The 19,997-nt window shown below is 43.3% G+C and overlaps 1 protein-coding gene across 3 annotated transcripts in view; it reads right to left on the bottom strand.

Moving 5' to 3' along the window:
- LHFPL2 (LHFPL tetraspan subfamily member 2) overlaps positions 1-16,457 on the bottom strand; it is a 200,106-nt gene extending 183,649 nt beyond the window's left edge. For all 3 annotated transcript variants that reach the window (XM_074952680.1, XM_074952676.1, XM_074952683.1), the window contains exon 1: positions 16,214-16,457. The gene's annotated coding sequence lies outside the window, so the exon portion shown is untranslated. The remainder of the gene's footprint in view (positions 1-16,213) is intronic.
- Positions 16,458-19,997: the final 3,540 nt, after the last annotated feature.

Raw genomic sequence — 19,997 nt, 5'->3', positions numbered from 1 at the left:
AAATCTGTATTTAATAAATTGGCATCAGTAGGAAATTATCTCTGGCAATTTAAATACAAACTGACAACAATATCGGATGTCCACTATGAGTAACTCCCCCATCTCAGTATTAAAAGGATACACTCCAACATAAGAATGGCCATACCAGGTCAGACCAAAGGTCCATCAAGCCCAGTATCCTGTCCTCTGACAGTGGCCAATAGCAGGTGCCCCAAAGGGAATGAACAGACAGGTTATCATCAATCTGATCCATGCCCCGTCACCCAATCCCAGCTTCTGACAAACAGAGGCTAGGGACACCATGCCTGCCCATCCTGGCTAATAGCCATTGATGGACCTATCTAGCTCCCTTTTGAACCCCATTATAGTACTGGCCTTCACAACACCCTCTGGCAAGGAGTTCCAGAGGCTGACAGTGCATTGGGTGAAAAAAACCTCTCAATAGTTCAAAAAGAAAAGGAGTACTTGTGACACCTTAGAGACCAACAAATTTATTTGAGTCTCTAAGGTGCCACAAGTACTCCTTTTCTTTTTGTGAATACAGACTAACACAGCTGCTACTCTGAAACCTCTCAATAGTTCAGTGGTTTCACCCTTTAATACATAATAAAATTTACTTGTATAGCACAAAAATCTGAAAGTGCTTTATAAAAGTTATTTAATAAGTCACAGCAAGCATTCAAGACAGCTATGAGTTATATATGATCACTTTAGCATCACTGAAATGCAATTCTCTCTAGGGTGGAATATAGCCAGCTATTTAAAATAGAAAAATTATATAGCAGTTTTGGGCAGGAAATGAAAGATACCCTATCCAAATAAAACTACAGGGAGATTTAGATAAAGTTTAATTAACCAAGCCGTAATTTATCTGAAATACAAAATTATCTTTTTCTACTCAGCTTCAAATATGACGCTCATCACTGTGGTATTTGAGCAACTGAAACAGAGTAAGACGGAGTCCAACAGTTCCCTATTAGGAATCCTACCACCCTTCCACTGGTCATCCGCTGGAGGCACCTAAAGAGGAAAAAGGGTAGACATCTCTACAGAGCATTACCCCAAACCTCTTGTGCAGGACCGCTTCCCCTAATCTACCCCAATACTAGCAATCAAGTACGTTTGTCCAAACCCAGATTATAGCTCTTTGACTTTCATGGCTGGACTAAAGCAAGTGATCTACATCTTGAGAAAGGTATTTTGCACTAGGATTCCCCATTTGGTAATGTGTCCTTCTCTCTTACCCCATAAACAGAATCTCGGTGAAAAGCATCAGTTCCAGGTGTCTCTCTTCTCTACTTGTAGTCAACTTTGATTTAAATATTCTGTCTTGAAAGCTATAGCCTGCTATTGTCAAGCTTACTTTTTAAATTTAAGGCTCCAATTAGGGATGCAATAAAGGATGGAGGCTGGATGCCTCAGGGGACGACTGCTAATGAAACACAGAGCCTTACACCTCTGGGTTGCTAGTTCAAATCTAGCCCTGAAAATTACTAAGAGCTAAACAGCTGTTAGTGAAATGAGCATAGCTGTTACTGTGTAGCCTTCAATGCACAAATATCCACATCACAGAAACCAGTAACATAATTGACATGCTTGTTTGCTAACTCAAGAAAGCCTAAGGAGACTAAACTATCCTTTCAACCCTAGAGATATTCCTTTCACAGCAAGGGAGAGTCATTGATGGAAAAACACTGCTGCTCCTATGCTTTTCCAGTTCTTTAGATAAACAGGACTTCAAGTACCAGGGCTATTAAATGAGCACCTTTTAAGAGTATTAAATTAAAATAAAATTAAAATTTAATCTCTAGTGAGATTAGAATTGATTACTTTGAGCTTTTAAACTATATAGGCAATCCAATAAAGGCTCATGCGTCCCCTTTCAAACAATGAAGTTGATCACTCATTCTCAAGACCAAGATCTCACGCGCGCGCGCACACACACACACACACACTAACTAACAAACTCAGGCTAGATGGTCCATGTTGCTTAGAGGAATTAAGAAGCAAAGCAGATTACCAGACAGCATTGTTTAAAAACAGAAACGATATTGTTTGGTGATACTTCTCTACAGCATACATCCCTACAGAATTTGTAATTAGGTATGTAAATTATTATCTATCACATAATGATTCTTCAAGAAAGACCATATAGGGAAATGCCCATAAGCACTGGTCACATTTGGAAGTATATGTCCTTGTTGGCACAGGGGCAGAGCATGCAGCTGGCACCATGGCTATTTTTAACACTGAGGCACTCAGTGCCACGGAAACCTTCCTGTTACGGGAGGTCGGATTCGTGCCTCTGTGGTCTGCAGGAGCCACAGCTGAGGCTTTAGAAAGAGTTGGTGCCTGTGGCGCTGTCAGCACAGAGGGTAAGGATCTTGCGGGAGACCCTTTACCCTTGTCGGACTCTCTCCTATGAGACTGCTGTGCTTCTTCCCTCTGCTCCAGAGAAGGTGAAGCAACGCTCCCAACTGGTTCGGATCTGGCCGGGGAGCGTTTAGGAGCGGGTTTAACTTTCCCCATCTCCGGGAGCGGCTGCAGGGATTTTTCCCTCAGAAGCATTTTAAGCAGCAGGTCCCTGTTGCACAGAGCCCTTGACTTGAGGCTCGTACAGTGGAGGCACTTTGTGGGGATGTGGGTTTCCCCAAGGCACTTCACAAAATGTGAGTACCCATCCGACCATGGCATGGAGTCCTGACAGGAAACACACTTTTTGAATCCTGAAGCCCCTGGCATTGTGAATTAGAAATGGCAGGGGAGAGCATCTCAGCGGGAGACAAGCCTGAAGGGAAAAGTTTTGTTAGTTAAAAAAAACCAACAAAACAAAACAATAAACAAAGTAACTAACTATGTAACTACACTAAAGGAAGGGAAACAACTGGGATGTAACTAATAACTATTTCTATATTCTTTGTTACTTTTTTCCTACAGAGACCAGGGAAGAGAAGCAGCACTGCCCCGAGTCCAGTCTTCAGCCGGAGATGGTTGAGAAGGAACTGAGGAGGGTGCGGGATGCAGGTGCTCAGGAAGATTCCAATGAGACGGGAGATACCAACTGAGCGCCTGCGTCCCGACCAGGCACTGCTACCGAAAATCTCTGATCAACAACACCGGGACGTGTGGACATCTAGAGTGGAGTACCCACAGGGACAGCACTCGAAAAAGAATTATTATTCAGTTCACCTCGACCTCAATGTGGAGAAAAATACGCACAATACACTTGTGCTAACCAAGCTAAGATTTTCCCCAGACATTTCAGTCAAAGGCACACTGCTTTAGATTAAAACATAAAACAAGTTTATTAACTACAAGAGTTAGATTTTAAGTGATTATAAGTGATAGCAAACAGATCAAAGCAGATTACCTAGTAAATAAACAAAACCGGAAACTAAGCCTAAAATACTAAAAAGATTGGATATGAATTAGCAATTTCGCACCCTGACTGATGATACAAACAGGCTTGCAGATTCTCAAGGCACAAGCTGCACTTGCTTTGCAGCTTGGGATCCCCATTTCCATTCCAAGTCCTTTTCTTTCGGAGCTTCTCTTAGGTGTTGAGTGGTGGGGCAGTGAAGAACCACCGATGATGTCACTCCCTACCCTATATAGCTTTTCCATAAAGCGGGTACCCTTTGTTTCATGCATGGTTCTCAGCCCAGTTTGTGAAAAAATACAGGTACACAAAATGGAGACTCGTGTCATGTGGTCTGGTCACAGGCCCTTGCATACTTTGCTGAGTCACAGCAGCCATTACTTACAAGGCTGTCTGAAGCATTCTCAGGAAGGCTCACCATGTGGGGAATAAGCTTCTCTTAAGGCCTGTTGTTTCCCCTGATGGCCCATTACCTTGAATAGGCCCTTCCCAACCAGCTATTTAGACTGGAAGCATCTTGCCTAGTGGGTGTACCCAGGTGTAACTACATTTGAAATATAGATACTTAGTCAATACTCATAACTTCAGATACAAAAATGATACATGCACAAAGATAATCATATTCAGCAAATCATAACTTTTCCAATGACATCTTATATGTCTTATACAAAATGCATCATAATTATGCCATAATCATATCATAATATTACTATGCCGAATATGGGATGTTGTGTCATACTTGTAAATTGTGATCACAGTACAGGAAGACAAACAAAAACAATACAGAAAAATGGTGGAGAAAGGAATACAGTACACAAGCAATGTAGTCAGGATGATTGGAACAAGTATTGTTATTATTGTTAGTTCCAGTCCTCAATCAGGCACGGGTGGGGGAGAAGAGATGTACACACGTTTGCCATTGCCTTTTTTTTGGGGGGGGGCCTATTTTCTTTTCAACCTTTCCCTTTTAAGATTGGATGTTGGGCCCCGTTTTGGCTGTTTTTCCATAGCAACCACAAAGCTAGCTGAACCGGCCCTCTGAGAATTGCCCTTGCCAAGGGAAATCCACACATGGAGTAAAGCAACTAAAGCCTGCTCCTCCATCCAGTCCATGCTTAGGACGTGTTTCCAGGGGTGAAATGAATATGACTCTGGCATCCTTGTGCTCTAGTGCAGTGTTTCCCAACCAGTGTGCCACCAGGAATGAACAGGTTTGCCCCGGAATTTTGGAAAAGTCACTAAATTTTAATTAGCATCAAAATCAAATTGCACTTTGTGCTGTTGCTCTTCGGGTATATGTGTGTGAGACAGACGTTATACACACTACGCTCATATGACCTTGCCATTCACGTGGTATCACACGGTAGTCGTGTTTTCGTATCAACCATTTTGAATTGAAGACTCAAAAATGGACAAATATTTGAAGAAAACAGATTCTGGCACCTCTACATCTACTTTCAGTGATGAAGCTGAACATGAACACAAGGAAGTCCAAGTGGTGAGGCAATGCGACTGTGAGAGTTATTGGCAATTTGGATTTTCATTGACAGGTAAACCATCTTGCCCTCTTCAACATCTTGTGTGTGGAGAAAAACTCTCAAACCATCATCAGGTGTGCCACGTAAGCTAAAACGACACCTTACAACCAAACATCCATCCCTTGCCAATAAGGGCAAATTTTTTTTGAGCATTTGATGGATCAAAATGAAAAATAAGTGCAAATGATGAAAGGCTGTGTAACAGTTTCTGATAAACCACTGGAAGCAAGCTATTGGTCACTGAGCTTGTAGCAAAGGTGAAAAAAACACATACAGTTGCAGAAACATTAATTTTCCCAGCATGCAAGAAATGGTGAGAGTAATGTTAGGTGCAAATGAAAGTGCAAAAGTTCCCCTTTCAGATAATATGATAAATCACCGCATTGATGATGTCAGCTGACACAGACTATGCTCAGATAAAAAACCCTCAAAGCAGAAAATTTGCATTGCAGCTTGACAAATCAACAGATATCAGTACTCATGTCCAACTGGAAGTTAAGTTTTATTCAAGCCTGTCTTACATCAAAAACAAACAAAAAGAGCATCAGTGGAACAAGAGCTCTGATGCAATGTCATCATTTCCTGTTAAGATTTAATGACTCTTCATATCAAGGCAAGCTCAAATTTCTCATTAAGAATAAATTTTGTTTTAATAATTTTAGTGTGGGGTGGGGGTGTACACACAAATCTTTTATTGAAGTAAGTGTGCCTTAACCAGAAAAGGTAGGGAAACGCTGGTCTAGCAACCCACAGCTGCTGGAACAAATCCTTTTGACACACAAGCAACCAAGTTTAAGTGAGAACATCCCTAAGGATGCTTCGTTGTGTGACTGGACTCGGTTTTGTTGGCCCCCAGATCAGCACAAGAGTACAAGGATAGCTCTAAGCCACCTTTACCCAGCCATGTTCTAGTCTGGCCCTGAGCTCAGTTCTAGGTCTCCAAATTTTGCTAAAATGAAAGGCAAGCTTTACTTCAAGCTGTCAGAGCTGTTGTGTAATGATGTTTGTGTCATCTATCTGTTAAGCACTGGATGAAGGCAATTATGCTAACTTTATGCAGCTTAGTTATGACTAATGATTAGATGTGTGTGTATACACAGCATACAACACCATACACATTCTGCTAAATTACGTCACACCTCACAGAACAATCAGCTGGGTGACCATTGGGAAAGTTTGCATTCCAGCTGTCTTAGTGTACTATGCCCATTGTGAGCACAAATATCTAAACTGTACAGAACAAATAGATGCCTTCATTATAGGTGCTGGAACTAGGGATGCTGGGGGTGCTACCGCACCCCCCTGGGGTGAAGTAGTTACCATTATATATAAGGTTTACAGTTTGGTTCAATGGCTCTCAGCACCCCCACAATAAAAATGGTTCCAACACCCCTATCATTAACTTATGTAAGGTAAGCCATACCAGAGAGACACTGCACTGAGGATATCACAGTAAGAATGTTACTGAAAGATACAATCCACAAAAACAGAGAACTGTATACGATTTTCTATTGAGCATAAAACTATAATTCAATTACAATGTTGAATTTGGCCTACAGACTAGGCTGAGATCATAACAGTGAGAACAGAACTTAAATGTTCTATTTATATACCTCCAGAAGAAACCCCCCAAATCTGACTTGAAATCTGCATTCAAAATCCAAGTATGCCCTGTTATTCTCAACATATTAAAAACACCAAGAGAATGAGTTGCCACATTTGGAACACAGTGAAAATCCAGTTTTGATCATTCAGTATTTCAGACAAGAATTTTCTTGTAAATATTAAATTATGTCAAGCCTTTTCCGTGCACATTGAAGGGCAAGTGTTATTAGATGGACTTAATTTCAGATTACTGATTGCCTTGCCTGCTGCCTGAAAGAAATTAATTTTATCAGGGAGAGACATCTTACACAAATGCCACACTCTGACAGAGCTTGAATGAAATTAGGCAGCCTCAATAGGCATTATTCATAAAAGCCATACTAATTACGTGTGAAGTGCGCCAAATGTATTGTATTTCATGGCATATAAAGAACCACCTTTGAAACTTTTGACGCAAGTATTGCTCTTTGTTAAACCTCAGACATTTAACAGATTTTACATGAAAAAATTCCTTCTGCCCATCTGAAAAGACCCCACAACAAAAGTAGTTATAACAAACTCAACCTCTATGCTTGTATAGTAGTTTTCCTTGCACACTTCCTTCCCCCAAATTGTTATTTTGCACAGACTGTATCAAAAGAGATTTTTACGTGCTAACGGCCAAAGTATAAAAACCAAAGGCACGCGCTGGTGTACTGCCATCATCTGAAGACAGGTGATCTGAATGAAGAATTGCAAACTGTATTACCAAGCACATGCACTTCAGCAAATCTGATAGTGTGATTGCTTGCTTTTTGGGGCGGGGGGAATCTTTCAAAAGACTCAATATTTCTAATGTTCCTCTTAGAAGTGATCCCTGCTAATAGTAATTCATTGACCCATGTAAAATGAGTTGGCTCTAAGAGCAACTTACTTGCCTAGAAAATTATAAAAACTAAGGAGTACTTGTGGCACCTTAGAGACAAACAAATTTATTAGAGCATAAGCTTATTAGAGCATATGCATCCGATGAAGTGAGCTGTAGCTCACGAAAGCTTATGCTCTAATAAATTTGTTAAAAAGCTAAGGAGTACTTGTGGCACCTTAGAGACTAACAAATTTATTAGAGCATAAGCTTTCGTGAGCTACAGCTCACTTCATCGGATGCATATGCTCTAATAAGCTTATGCTCTAATAAATTTGTTTGTCTCTAAGGTGCCACAAGTACTCCTTAGCTTTTTACGGATACAGACTAACAGCTGCTACTCTGAAAGCTGCCATTATAAAAGCTACAGTCACAAATGGTACTAATTGGCATCCCTATCAGCAATCTCTGCAGAAGGATCAAATATGAAGACTGAATTATCCTCCCACCTTAGAGCTGATCTTTACAGAACAGGTTTGGAAGCTGTGTGAAGAAATTTGTCCAAGATAGCTGTCCAAGGCCTTGTCTACATAGAGAAACTGAAGTTGTTTCCAAACAAAACTTTAGATAAACCACTGTACCATTTTGTTTAGACTAGGCCTGAATTGCATCTGTTTGGCACAAAAAATAGGTCTACAATCACTAAGGCGGTCAATATGACAATTTTTTCACCACTAAGCTCACAAGAAATTTTGTTTATTTTTAAATAACAAAAACTGCCTTAGCAGAAGGGCTCAAGAAAAGCATGGAATCAGAGGTACTCTTTCAAGGTGAAAGGGGCCAAGACCATACAATGCAACTTAATAAATTTAATTCATCATGCTATTTTACTAGAAACCCATTAATTTGGTTGGTTTTTGTTTTAAATTATTGGTGTTATTTATTGGGAACAGACCATCAGTATTCTTAATGACTGAATTATCAAACTATACATAAATATGAAACATGTAATATGTCAGGTGGTAGTAAAAAGATATAATTCATGAATTGTAACGATCTCACATAAAAATAAGGCATTTTTCAGTAAAGAAATTATAGTTATTACAGATAAGACAAGACTCCAACGATGCTTCCAATCTGTCAGATGACAGGATAGTACTGTCAGCAAAATAATTTGAAATGAGGGGGAAAACTGATGTCTCCTGTGTTCATTTGACATGGGGGCTATATCTGATTTGGCAGCAGGTTGCTACACAGCAGGATGTTTCTCCCAGGGTTGCTTTTTGTTCAGTTTTCACTCTTCAAAAAAAGAGGAAAAATTCAAAAACCGTATAAATAAAAGTAACTAGTAATAAATTTCACTGTACAACTCTATACACACAAACATGTCGGTTTCTTCCAAAAACTAATATACAAGATCACTGTGAAGCTTTAAGCTGGAAAAGACATTGTGATTACTGACAAAAGAAGATAAAGAAAATTGGGGAAGCCTCTCCCCAAATTTATCCTCCAAGCCTTTGCTTTCCACAATGAAGTGTAAACTTACTTTGTACCAGTGGGGTGAATTTTTAGAATCATATGGTCAAGACTGATCAGTCTCAAACACCATCACTATCCCCCTTTAAAGTATCTTCAATATGAAACAAAACAACAAATATTCACATTTTCAATACTAGGACCAGTACTAATTGTCTTGCATCCACAATAAATTTACAATTTATTTTTTCTTTGTGGGTTTGGTCTTCCTTGAAGTACTTCCTTGTATGAAAACACCCTGGGAGCACTGTATACATTGGACTGAGGCTTGGATTAATTTGAGTATCTGCCTATTGTCTATATCTGACCTCCTGAAGTCTAAATACAAGTGAAAAAGTCAGGAGTTTTTTTTTTTTTTTTTTTTTTACAAACTCCTGTTTGTTTACAGGGAGTCCCTGAAATAAAGGGCAATGGGAGGGTTGTGCACAGTGGGGAGAATAGAGGGATACAAGGAGCCCCTGGTGTGTGCAATGTGCTCAGCCTAAAAAAGAACTTGTGTGTCCAGTTCTGATGCCCACAAGTCAAGAAGGATGTTGATAAATTGGAGGGGTTCAGAGAAGAGCCTCAAGAGTGATTAAAGGACTGGAAAACATGCCTTATAGTGAGACTCAAGGATCTCAGTCTATTTAGCTTAAATAGACGGTTAAGGGGTAACTTCATACAGTCTGTAAGTACCTACATGGGAAACAAATATTTAATAATGGGCTCTTCAGTCTAGCAGAGAACGGTATAATGTGATCCAATAGCTGGAAGTTGAAGCTAAGCAAATTCAGACTGGAAATAAAGTGTACATTTTTAACAGTATGAGCAATTAGCCATTGGAACAATGTACCAAGCTTTGTGGTGGATTCTCCATCACTGAAGTGAAAGATCGGATTTTTTCTAAAAGATCCACTAGAGACAATATTTTGGGGGAAGTTCTATTGCCGGTGTTATATGGCAACATGTTATACAGTAGATGATCACTATGGTCCCTTCTGCTCCTGGAATCTGTGAAGCAAATCAGTTTATGACCTCCTGGTGCAAATCATAAATATACACATTAGAGACATTCTAATGGAATTACAAATCTCCTTTTTCCTTCCTTTACTTGATGAGGCATGGATGCCCAGTTTCCCCAGCAACTGTTAAAGACATTACTAATAGCTTAATAGCAGGGAATACAACTTTCTACTCTGCTTTAAGTATTATGACATCAGCTGCTGCAGAAGATGTCACATAAAACCCTGAACTCTGCTTTTGGGATATAAATAGCCTTCATATTAATCTTTAAAATGGTGGTAGTGCTACTTTTAACTCTACTGAAATTCTGTAAAATTGTAAATTAGACCCATAATTGGTGGTTTTATCTTTCTTTTAAAAAGAAGACACATTATGCCGGTTGTTAAAATGCTAATTTCCCATATTGCAGCCCTGTCCTCTGCTTCTTGGTTTGAGGCAGGGGCTTCTTGGGTTGCTCTAATTATCCTTGTGGCAGAAAAATCAACTGAGTCAAGCAGAGCTCCAGCTTGTTAATCCTGTCTATTATGGTAGTGCCTAGGGATCAACCAAGATTGGGGTCCCTTTGTGCCAGGTACTGTACAAACACAGGAGCAGCTGCCAATCCATGCCCCAAGGAACTTTAAATCTAGGTGGTCAAGATAAAGTGTAGGGGAAAGGGATTCAACATAGAAGCAGAGCTATCAATTATCAGGGCGTAACCATGTTAGTCTGTATCCACAAAAACAACAAGGAGTCCGGTGGCACCTTAAAGATAACCTGCATCTGTAATTTTCACTCCATGCATCTGATGTGGGTTCTAGCCCACGAAAGCTTATGCCCAAATAAATCTGTTAGTCTTTAAGGTGCCACCGGACTCCTTGTTGGTTTTAAGAGCTATCAATGTGATGGCAGCAAATGTAATATTAGCTCCATGACTGTGGGATGGGATGGAGGCAAAAAGGAGATTAGCTAAATGGAAAAACAAGAAAAGGGAGGTAAGGGGAACAAACTGGGTATTAGGGACTAGTGTGGAATGAAGCTGAGGAAGAGAGACCCTTGGAGGATGGGGGGAGGGGCGGGGGGGGGGGGGGAGAGACAGACAACAAACAGCCAGTGAGTGCAGCACAGAGAACATCCAGTAAAAACTGGAGAAATATGACCAAGCCATCTGGTCTTGGCTACTTCTTCTGTACAGTTTCTTTCCCAGATGCCATATGTTTAGGGAGGGGAAGCACAACATGGGTTCTAGTGGCGGGGGTGTCTCCCCAGCATAGTTCTGGATCCAGGGGATCATAGGCGCTGACTTCTGCTGGCGCTGGTGGGTGCTCAACCCCTCTCTGCCCCCGGCCCTCCCCGACTCCACCCCTGCCCCCCCCATTCCAACCCCTTCCCCGAAGTCCCCGCCCCAACTCCACCCCCTCCCGGCCCCTATTACAACCCTTCCCCAAATCCCCGCCCCGGCCTCTTCCCCACCGCCTCTCCTGAGCGCACCACATTCCCACTCCTCCCTGCTCCCTCCTGGAACTTGTTAAGCCATGAAACAGCTGTTTTGAGGCGGTAAGTACTGGGAGGTAGCCAGAGAAGCAGGGATGTGGTGCACTCAGGGGAGGAGGCGGAGTCGAGGTAGGGCAGGGAGCTTCGCTGCTGGTGGGTACAGAGCACCCACCAATTTTTCCCCATGGGTGCCCCACCCCCGGAGCACCCACTGAGTCATCGCCTATGCAGGGGATGCTGGGGCGGTGCGGTGGCCCTAGCAGCTTTGTTTGGGATTTCCCTGTGTAAGAGACAAGACTCCCCCTCCTCCTCCCTTGTAAGGAGCCAGCTTTGGGCTGCTGGAGGGGAAAACTCCCAGAAGCTTGCTACTGCTTGGACTGGGGGCCTAGAAATCTGCCAGGTACTGGGAATGGAGCTAGTGGTCGACCCATAGCTACCAGTGCAGGACCCACTCCTCGCCCCCTGCAGTAGTGGCTCTCTACTCCCACACCAAACAGACATACTTGACTGCCCAATTTTAAAATAATTCTGTACTTGCACAAGATATAATGGTGACGAGAACCACCCTTTCATCAGGTGCCATAGCCGATGTCACAATACTCCAAGAAGAACGAAGCGTACTTGTGGCACCTTAGAGACTAAAATTTATTTGGGTATAAGCTTTTGTGGGCTAAAACCCACTTCATCAGATGCATGCAGTGGAAAATACAGTAGGAAGATATATACACATATTTCTGTTACTGATAAACATATATTAGAAGAAAATTATTATCTGCTACGTGCTGAATCAATATAAAAATAAAACATTATGATTTTTTATAGATTATCTATTCTCTTTACTGACAACAAGAATCCATTGCTAAAGTGAAATAAGTTACAGGAAACTGTCTCGCACAGAGAAACAACAAAAACCACACACAACTACTTCCTACTTTGGTCATCAGTGGGGTTTGAAACCAGGACCTTCAGTGCTAAAAGCATGAATGGTCTCACTGATGTTCTATAGCAGTGATTCTCAAAAATTTTCACAGACCACTTGAAAATTGCTGAGGGTCTTGGCAAATGATCTTTCCAAAAGTTGTTTGTACCATTTGCTAACTATTGTAATGCTCTTTGGATAAAAGCACTATATTAAAAAAAACCTTAATAATTAATGTTCTTTTCCTCTACAAATAAAAGCACACAACTTATGTTTCAGTACCAGTAGTCTTACCTTTCTAACGTGATAAATATGCCCTCTCTCCCCTGCCGCAGCAGCCCCCGAGCTGGGGCTCGGAAGGAGAGGGGTCTCTCCCTCTCTCCCCCACCATGGCAGCCCCCAAGCTGGGGCTGGGAAGGAGTGGGGGTCTCTCCCCTGCTACATCAGCCACAGAGCTGAGGCTGGGAAGGAGGGCCCTTTCTCCCTAGCAGCCGCAGCCCTGAAACTGGGGAAAGTCGCCTCTTTCTCTGGCCGTCGCAGAACTGCACATCCCAAGTTCCCCCACCCCCTCTTCTCACCTCACTGCCCCATCCCACTTATCCCCTATTCCCCCCAAGGCCACCACCTCACCACTGGTGTCTTCTCCAGGGTCCAGGCACCTAATCAGTGGAGCCACGCCTGCACAGCTCCACTAATTAGGTGGTTGGCCCTTCATTCTCTCATGTGCGGCTGCCCAGGTGCGCACCTTAGAGGGAACTATCCACACACCACCTGAATGGAGCTCGCGGACCACAGTTTGAGAACCCTGTTCTATAGCAAAGATTCTCAACCTTTTTTTGACTCAGGACCCATTTGTAAATCTTGATGGCCTGTCATGACCCAGTAGATAGATTTTTTTGCACTAACACTGTTTACTAAATATTACACAATATATACATTAACTTAATAAGTGCTAAATAAATGTAACGTGTGCTACAGCAGCAGCTCCTGCCCAGGCCCTGGGCCCAGCTCCCCCTCCTGATGTTGCAACCTCTGGGGTCACAGCACTACTCAGGTTTGGATCAGCCCCCCCTGCTGGACCCAATTTGTATGATTCATAGATTCCAAGACCTGAAGGGACCATTGTGGTCATCTAGCCTGACCTCCTGTATATCACAGGTCACAGAACTTCACCAAAATAATTCCTAGAGCACGTCATTTGAAAAGTATCCAATCTTGATTTTAAAATTATCAGTGATGGAGTGGCATTGTGACTCGGTGCATCAGGTCATCGTGCCACTCACTTAAATTTGGCCCGGTAGGCCTTCTGTCATCTCTACAGAGGGGCAGCAGACCTGAGCAACGTGCATCCCCATGCACCAGGTTGCCAGGCCTCCAGTGGGGAGCCCAGCCCAGCCCAACCACTGGAACAGAGCTGCAGCAGCTGCCACTGCAGGATGAGTGTGGGCTAGGTTCTGCAACTACCTCACTCCCTCCAAGAGCATGACCCAACTCTCACGTCTCCCTCCTTCCAACATGACCCTTTGACACATTCTGGTGACCCAGTTTTGGGTTACGACCCATGAGTAGAGAAACCCTGTTCTATACTGATGTGTCTCACACAGTAAAAATAAAACTACTGAAAATACAGGGGTTGATAAGTGAGAACCGTTTATTCTTGATATCCCTCAAGACAGCTGACTTTTGAAAGAATGCATCCTCCTGTATAAGTAAAAGTAATAACCTCTATAGTGCTGAGGTATGCAAAACAATGAAAAAGACTAGTTTAACAGTATTTTTTTTTGTTTAGCGCCAACAATACAAAATATAGACAACCAAGGCAACACCTAACACAAAGAGTTTTCACTGAACCAATGGTGAGGCATCTAATAAATCATAACAAGTTAAACACTGGTATACTACGGGACAACAGATGTAATTTCCATGACAGCAAGCCATAACTCTAAAAAGGATCAAAGCAATTACTATTTCCCTTTTTTTCTTCCCCTCATCCCCATCCCAACATAAGACTTATCACAACAGTAGAAATGAGTGAATGCATGTGGCTGCATGTGCACATTAGGGAGTCAGAGTACCGCCTCATGGTTTGCTTTTAAGTGTGTAAAGTACTAAGACTGACTATAACACCACTTCATATATGTGATGTATTAATAAGTTTTTCCTGAATGACAAGTAACAAAAACTTTTTACTGCTATTTATATTTTATCCATTTCCTCCCGTTTCTCCCCCTTCTCTCCCCCTCCCACCCCATTTCCTGTAGTTTAGTTTAAACCAAAGCCTAGAAAGCCAAAGGGGAGGGAGATACTGGAGAGGAGGAAGAAAGCGAACTTTGAAAGGAAATATGAATCTCTGCTTTCTAAAACACAGCATGGGAAAAGGATTGTGACTACAAATGAGTGCCCAAGGCAGCAACAGAATCCTGATAACACTGATACAGGGCATAGTTATCAACACACCATTAAACATCAGACAAAGCCTGGTTTTATTCATGGCTGCTCTATCAAATTCTCAACATGTTGCTCTGAGACAGGAAAGCATATATGTGAAGTTGCAATCAGTGATTGGTGAGTGTAAGTAACACAACACAACAGAACACATGAAAAATACAGAAAAGGCCTGGGGAGTGTGGGTAGGGATAAGCCTTATTGTTGTTTTTGTAACTCCCTCATTTCTCCATCACCCCAGTTGAAACTTCACTCATTTTCATCACTTTCTCTGACATAATTATATTTCTGTGATCGTGTTAGATGGTCTTTTACTGTTCCTAAACTAATAAATACTGCAGTACAAAACAATAAAAAACGTGTGCTTAAGTAAATTCAGTTATTTAACTTATAGCAATGCACATGATTCAATACTTCACACAAACTAAATTCAGCTAAACAACCATCTAAACTGTGATTTTTCTTTAAACACAGTATTACCCACAAAAACAGGATAAAGAAAAGCAGCTTGCAGATGTTTTGTTAGTGGGTGAATGACCAAAACCCCAGCTATATATAATGTCTTACATATTGTTACTTGTGCATTCATATACTTAAAACACACAACAGCTCATACTGGAGAGACTGGGTTATTATTGCAGAAAGCCCTTTCATTCCCAACCAGAAGTGTATGTGCCAGATTAAGGGTTCCTTCCCACTGACACATCCAAAAGAATCACGGGGGAAAACAATGTAGTTAGAGTCATTTTCCACCCTGGAGAGACACAGCAGGCAGCAGAGCAATAAAGCGAGTGGCAGATTTATCTGCTTGCTTTATGTATCACAGAGGGAAGGGGAACTGCTCCAGCAACGAGGCTACAGTCGTTAGTCAGCGAGCAAAGCAGAAGCGCCCTATGCAACATTGCACTAGCCTCACACACAACTTTACAACAAAGCAGTGTGCAGCTGCAAAGTTTTATGCCAAGGGGTCCTCCACTCAAGTCGTGATCTGAAGTTTGAGGAAAATACGTTGAGAAGTTACACCGTTTGCCGGTTGTTGTGGTTTTAAAGAGTTTCACGGGTTATAAGAGGCTTTAACTCGTTCCATCGCCCCTGACCAAACCTGTTTGCGGGATTCCCACTTTTTTGTGCTGCAGCTGTTTCCAATACACCAAAGCCTATAAACTAGCAGGATCGCTGTATCCCTCTGTCTCTTTCTCACCCACGCACAACGATACCAAGCCCTCAAGGTCTCTTTCAACATTGCAGTTTCTACACACACAGGAACTCGTGAGCCCCCAAACTCCCGTCTCCAACCACCAGCTATGTCTATTTTGTGGCTAGAGAAAACCACAAGCAGGGAAGGTTGCCGCGTAAGTCGCCCCCACCCCCAGTTCTTCCCTGGTTTGTTAGTGGTGCAGCCAGGCTGCCCTCTGCCAGGGCTGCAGACACATGCAATGAATGGAAACGATCCCAATTGTTTCCCAACTTACCCGCCTGCCCCTTGCAACTTCAGTGCTGCTGCTCTGCAGACTCCCGGGCTGGTAATCCCCGGTGCCAGGCGGCACGGGGCGCTGGAACTGGTCTCACTCCGGCTCCCCAGGCGCTGCCTTTGCCCCCACGGCGGCCGGGCTCCCCCGCCCCCCAGTCGCACCCGGACGCCGGACCATTCACTGAGGCACGGGGCTGGAAGCTAAGCGCGGACCCTGCTGCTTCCCTGCAGCGGGAAGGAGGGAGCGAGGAGGCTCTGCCTCGCCCAGGACCGGCCCACTTACACTGACGTCCCCCGCTCCGCCATCGCCTCCCCCAGCCAAGGCCAGCCACAGGCGCGCCTCCCGGCCTGGGGAAGGGGCGGGGGGAGTTCTGGGGAGGGGGCGCAGGCAGGATCAGGGAGGTGTAACGGGGCAAGGGTTTCCTAGGGGTAGAGGAAGCGATGGGGCGTATCACGGGGTAGGGGGCGTCCTGGCGGCATAGGTGGGATGCGGGTGCCCTGAGCGAGAAGGGCTGAAAGGGGGTCTGGGGGTGAGCTTGGGTAGAGAAGGTGAAATGACGGGGGTGTCCTAGTGTGGCACAGGGGGGCTAGTGAGGGGTAGAGAGGGGACGGGAGTGGCCTGAGGTAGAGGGGGAAGGGTGCAGTGGGGGTACCCTAGGGTAAAGGGGTGTACCGGCGGTAGGGGGCTGTCCTGAGGTAAAGAGGGTGCAGTGGGGGGGCGTAGTGAGGCGATAGGGGTGTCCTGAGGTAGTGTGTGCAATGGGGGGTGAAGGAGAGATGGGGGTACCCTAGGGTAAAGGGGAGTAGTGGGGGTGAGAGGGTCAGGGGGTGTCCCAGGATAAAGGGAATGTAGTGGGGGGCTGGGAGGGTAAAGGGGGGTTTAGCGGGGGGGCTGAGAGGGTTAGGGGTATCCCAGGGTAAAGGGAGGCTGTAGTGCCCCGGGGGGCGGGGTGGCCTGCAGAGGAAATGCAGGTTCATTGGGAGGCTCAGCAGGGTGCTCAGGGGAAAGCACGGCGTGCGGTGCCCCAGGAGGCGTTTAAGCGCAGCGCTACCAGCAGCCCCTGGGCTCGCGGCGGGACGGCGGCGCACGGGGCGGAGCCAGCCTGGCAGACAGATGGAGCTGAGAAAAAGGCTGCGCGCCGCGGGGTTTCAGGACTCCCAGGCTCAGCCTCGCCCACTCACTGGTAGCGTGCTGGCGAAGCGCTGCAGCTGAAGAGAATCAGTCATTAGAGAGCAGCCTGGAGGGAGGAAACCTTCTCTCAGAGCTGGGACTTTCCAGAGAGTTCTCTCCCACCCCTGCTACTTTTCAGTGCCTAATGCAATTGGAGGGGTTGTCTCCCTGCCAAACGCTGCTCAGAGAAGGGTGACAAGTCCTTGGGGTCCAGACCTGGGTGCTTACCTAGGAGTAACACTGAAAGAATTCGTGTCCTCGCTCGGGCTGCAGAGCACTCTGAGGCAGCAACACCAGAACAGGTTGTAGAGCTGTATGCGGAGCCTGCTACGCCTTGGTCAGTTTTTTTTTTAAAAAGTAACTTGTAATTAAATGTTGCAAAGCATTTTGGCTACTATTATTAAGAGTTGGTTCTGGGCTCTACAATAGAAAGGATACAGAAGACTCAGTCCGCGCCCAAATGGACAATGCGATCTTGATTACCTTTACTACGCTACTGATATCTATGAGACTGTGTACAAGAATAAAGATATGTAGTAGTGACTGTGTGCAAGATTGCTTCTTAAGTATGCACATAGCAACGTGCTAAGCTCTTTTGGGTGTAAACAACAGTAACCCAGTGCAAGGCTATCATATTTTCAAAGGATCCTCAACCTGACCTCCATTTGTGCAGTGATGACTTGCTGCACAAATGACAGAACATACCTCTGCAAAACCCATTTGTTCTTGATTTGTGTTCTATTTGTGCATGTAAATATATATATTCTATCATTTGCATATGATTATTCATGCACACAAGAGACAATGTTTATAAATATAGCCCCAGCGACTGCTGAGAGAAAAAGAGAGTTGAGCTGAGCTGCCTTATGTATCTCTATATAGGTTAACCCTGACACACAGTGATGACCATTTAAATACCAACATTAGATTCATTCCTCCTCCAATTGGCATTGTTGAGAGTTTTGCCATTGACTTCAGTCAGTAGCAAGATCAGGTCTAATATTAGCTATTTCACTGCTGATCAGTTTGGCACAAAACTAATTATTTCTTAAAACCTATTTTGTAAAGAAATTTTACACCCCCCATACAGTGAATACATGGTTGATTTATGCTACTATAGTTATGTTGCTATGTGATGGCTGAATTGTTAGAGAGGCTACCGCTGACATTTTGTGCTGGCATTCAAAGTCAGTGTGAGCTTTTCTCTCACTAATTCTCCCCCCCCCCCCCGTGTTCTCTCGCCCTAATTCCCCCCCCATGTTCTCTCGCCCTTTAAAATCTTAACAGAATATTTTCCAGTTGTAAAGAGGAGCCTAATTTTAAAGAAACTGTGTCAAGATGACAGCACTTTTTTCAATAACTTTGCAAATCTTTTGTAATTTCCAAGATTTTTTTTTGTCCAACCCCAAGCATATACAGTCTGACCACTAATGACAATATTCAAAACTCTTGAAAATATTTGTAGTGAAAAAGTTGCATGGGGGTTCAGTCTAGGGTGACCAGATGTCCTGATATTATCAGGACCATCCTGATATGAAAGGCTTTGTCTTATATAGGCAACTATACCCTCCTGATTTTTCACACTTGCTGTATAGTCACCCTAGTTCAGGCTAATACTTTATACCACTTTAAAATAATTATATGCTGTGCTATTCATTAACTATTATGCCCATAATAATGGCAACAACATATGGAATGTAAATTAATGTAAACCAGATTATATTTTATAGTAAACGTTTTCATGTGAACAAAAAAAAAAGGAGTACTAGTGGCACCTTAGAGACTAACCAATTTATTTGAGCATAAGCTTTCGTGAGCTACAGCTCACTTCATCGGATGCATTCAGTGGAAAATACAGTGAGGAGATTTATATACACACACAACATGAAAAAATGGGTGTTATCATACACACTGTAAGGAGATGATCACTTAAGATGAGCTATTACCAGCGGGGGGGGGGGAGAAAACCTTTTGTAGTGATAATCCAGGTGGGCCATTGCCAGCAGTTAACAGGAACGTCTGGGGGGGGGGAAATAAACATGGGGAAATAATTTTACTTTGTGTAATGACACATCCACTCCTAGTCTCTATTCAAGCCTTAGTTAATTGTATCCAATTTGCAAATTAATTCCAATTCAGCAGTCTCTCGTTGGAGTCTGTTTTTGAAGTCTTTTTGTTGTAATATTGCGACCTTTAGGTTCCCCTATATCTATTGGGGAAACTGACCGATATGAGCCTGCAGTGGGACATATTGCAATATACCTCAAATGCTCTGATTTTTGTTATGTTGCCTTATGAACCTGAGGATAATTTTAAATACTCCTGAAGTTGGGAAAGAGAGGTCGAGTCATTTATTTACACTAACCAGGTAAAGTAATTACAATTTTACAGTATCCTAACCTTTTAGTCTTAGATTTTTCTGTGATTGAAGTGTTGGGGACAAATTCTTCATTGTCTTGCACCACACGTAGTCATTTACACCCGTGCAATACCATTCTGATTTGACAGTGTTTTACACCTACTTTACACTAGTGAAAATGACAACACATGGTGCAGAATAATCAAGAATCAAGTCCTGTCTATGTATATATCTAGGCTCTTAAATCAGGCCTAT

The sequence above is a fragment of the Natator depressus genome, chromosome 5, assembly GCF_965152275.1.
Source record: "Natator depressus isolate rNatDep1 chromosome 5, rNatDep2.hap1, whole genome shotgun sequence".
NCBI lineage: Eukaryota > Metazoa > Chordata > Testudines > Cheloniidae > Natator > Natator depressus.
The sequence above is the reverse complement of the archived record's forward strand: the minus strand, read 5'-3'. Positions and strand labels throughout refer to the sequence as shown.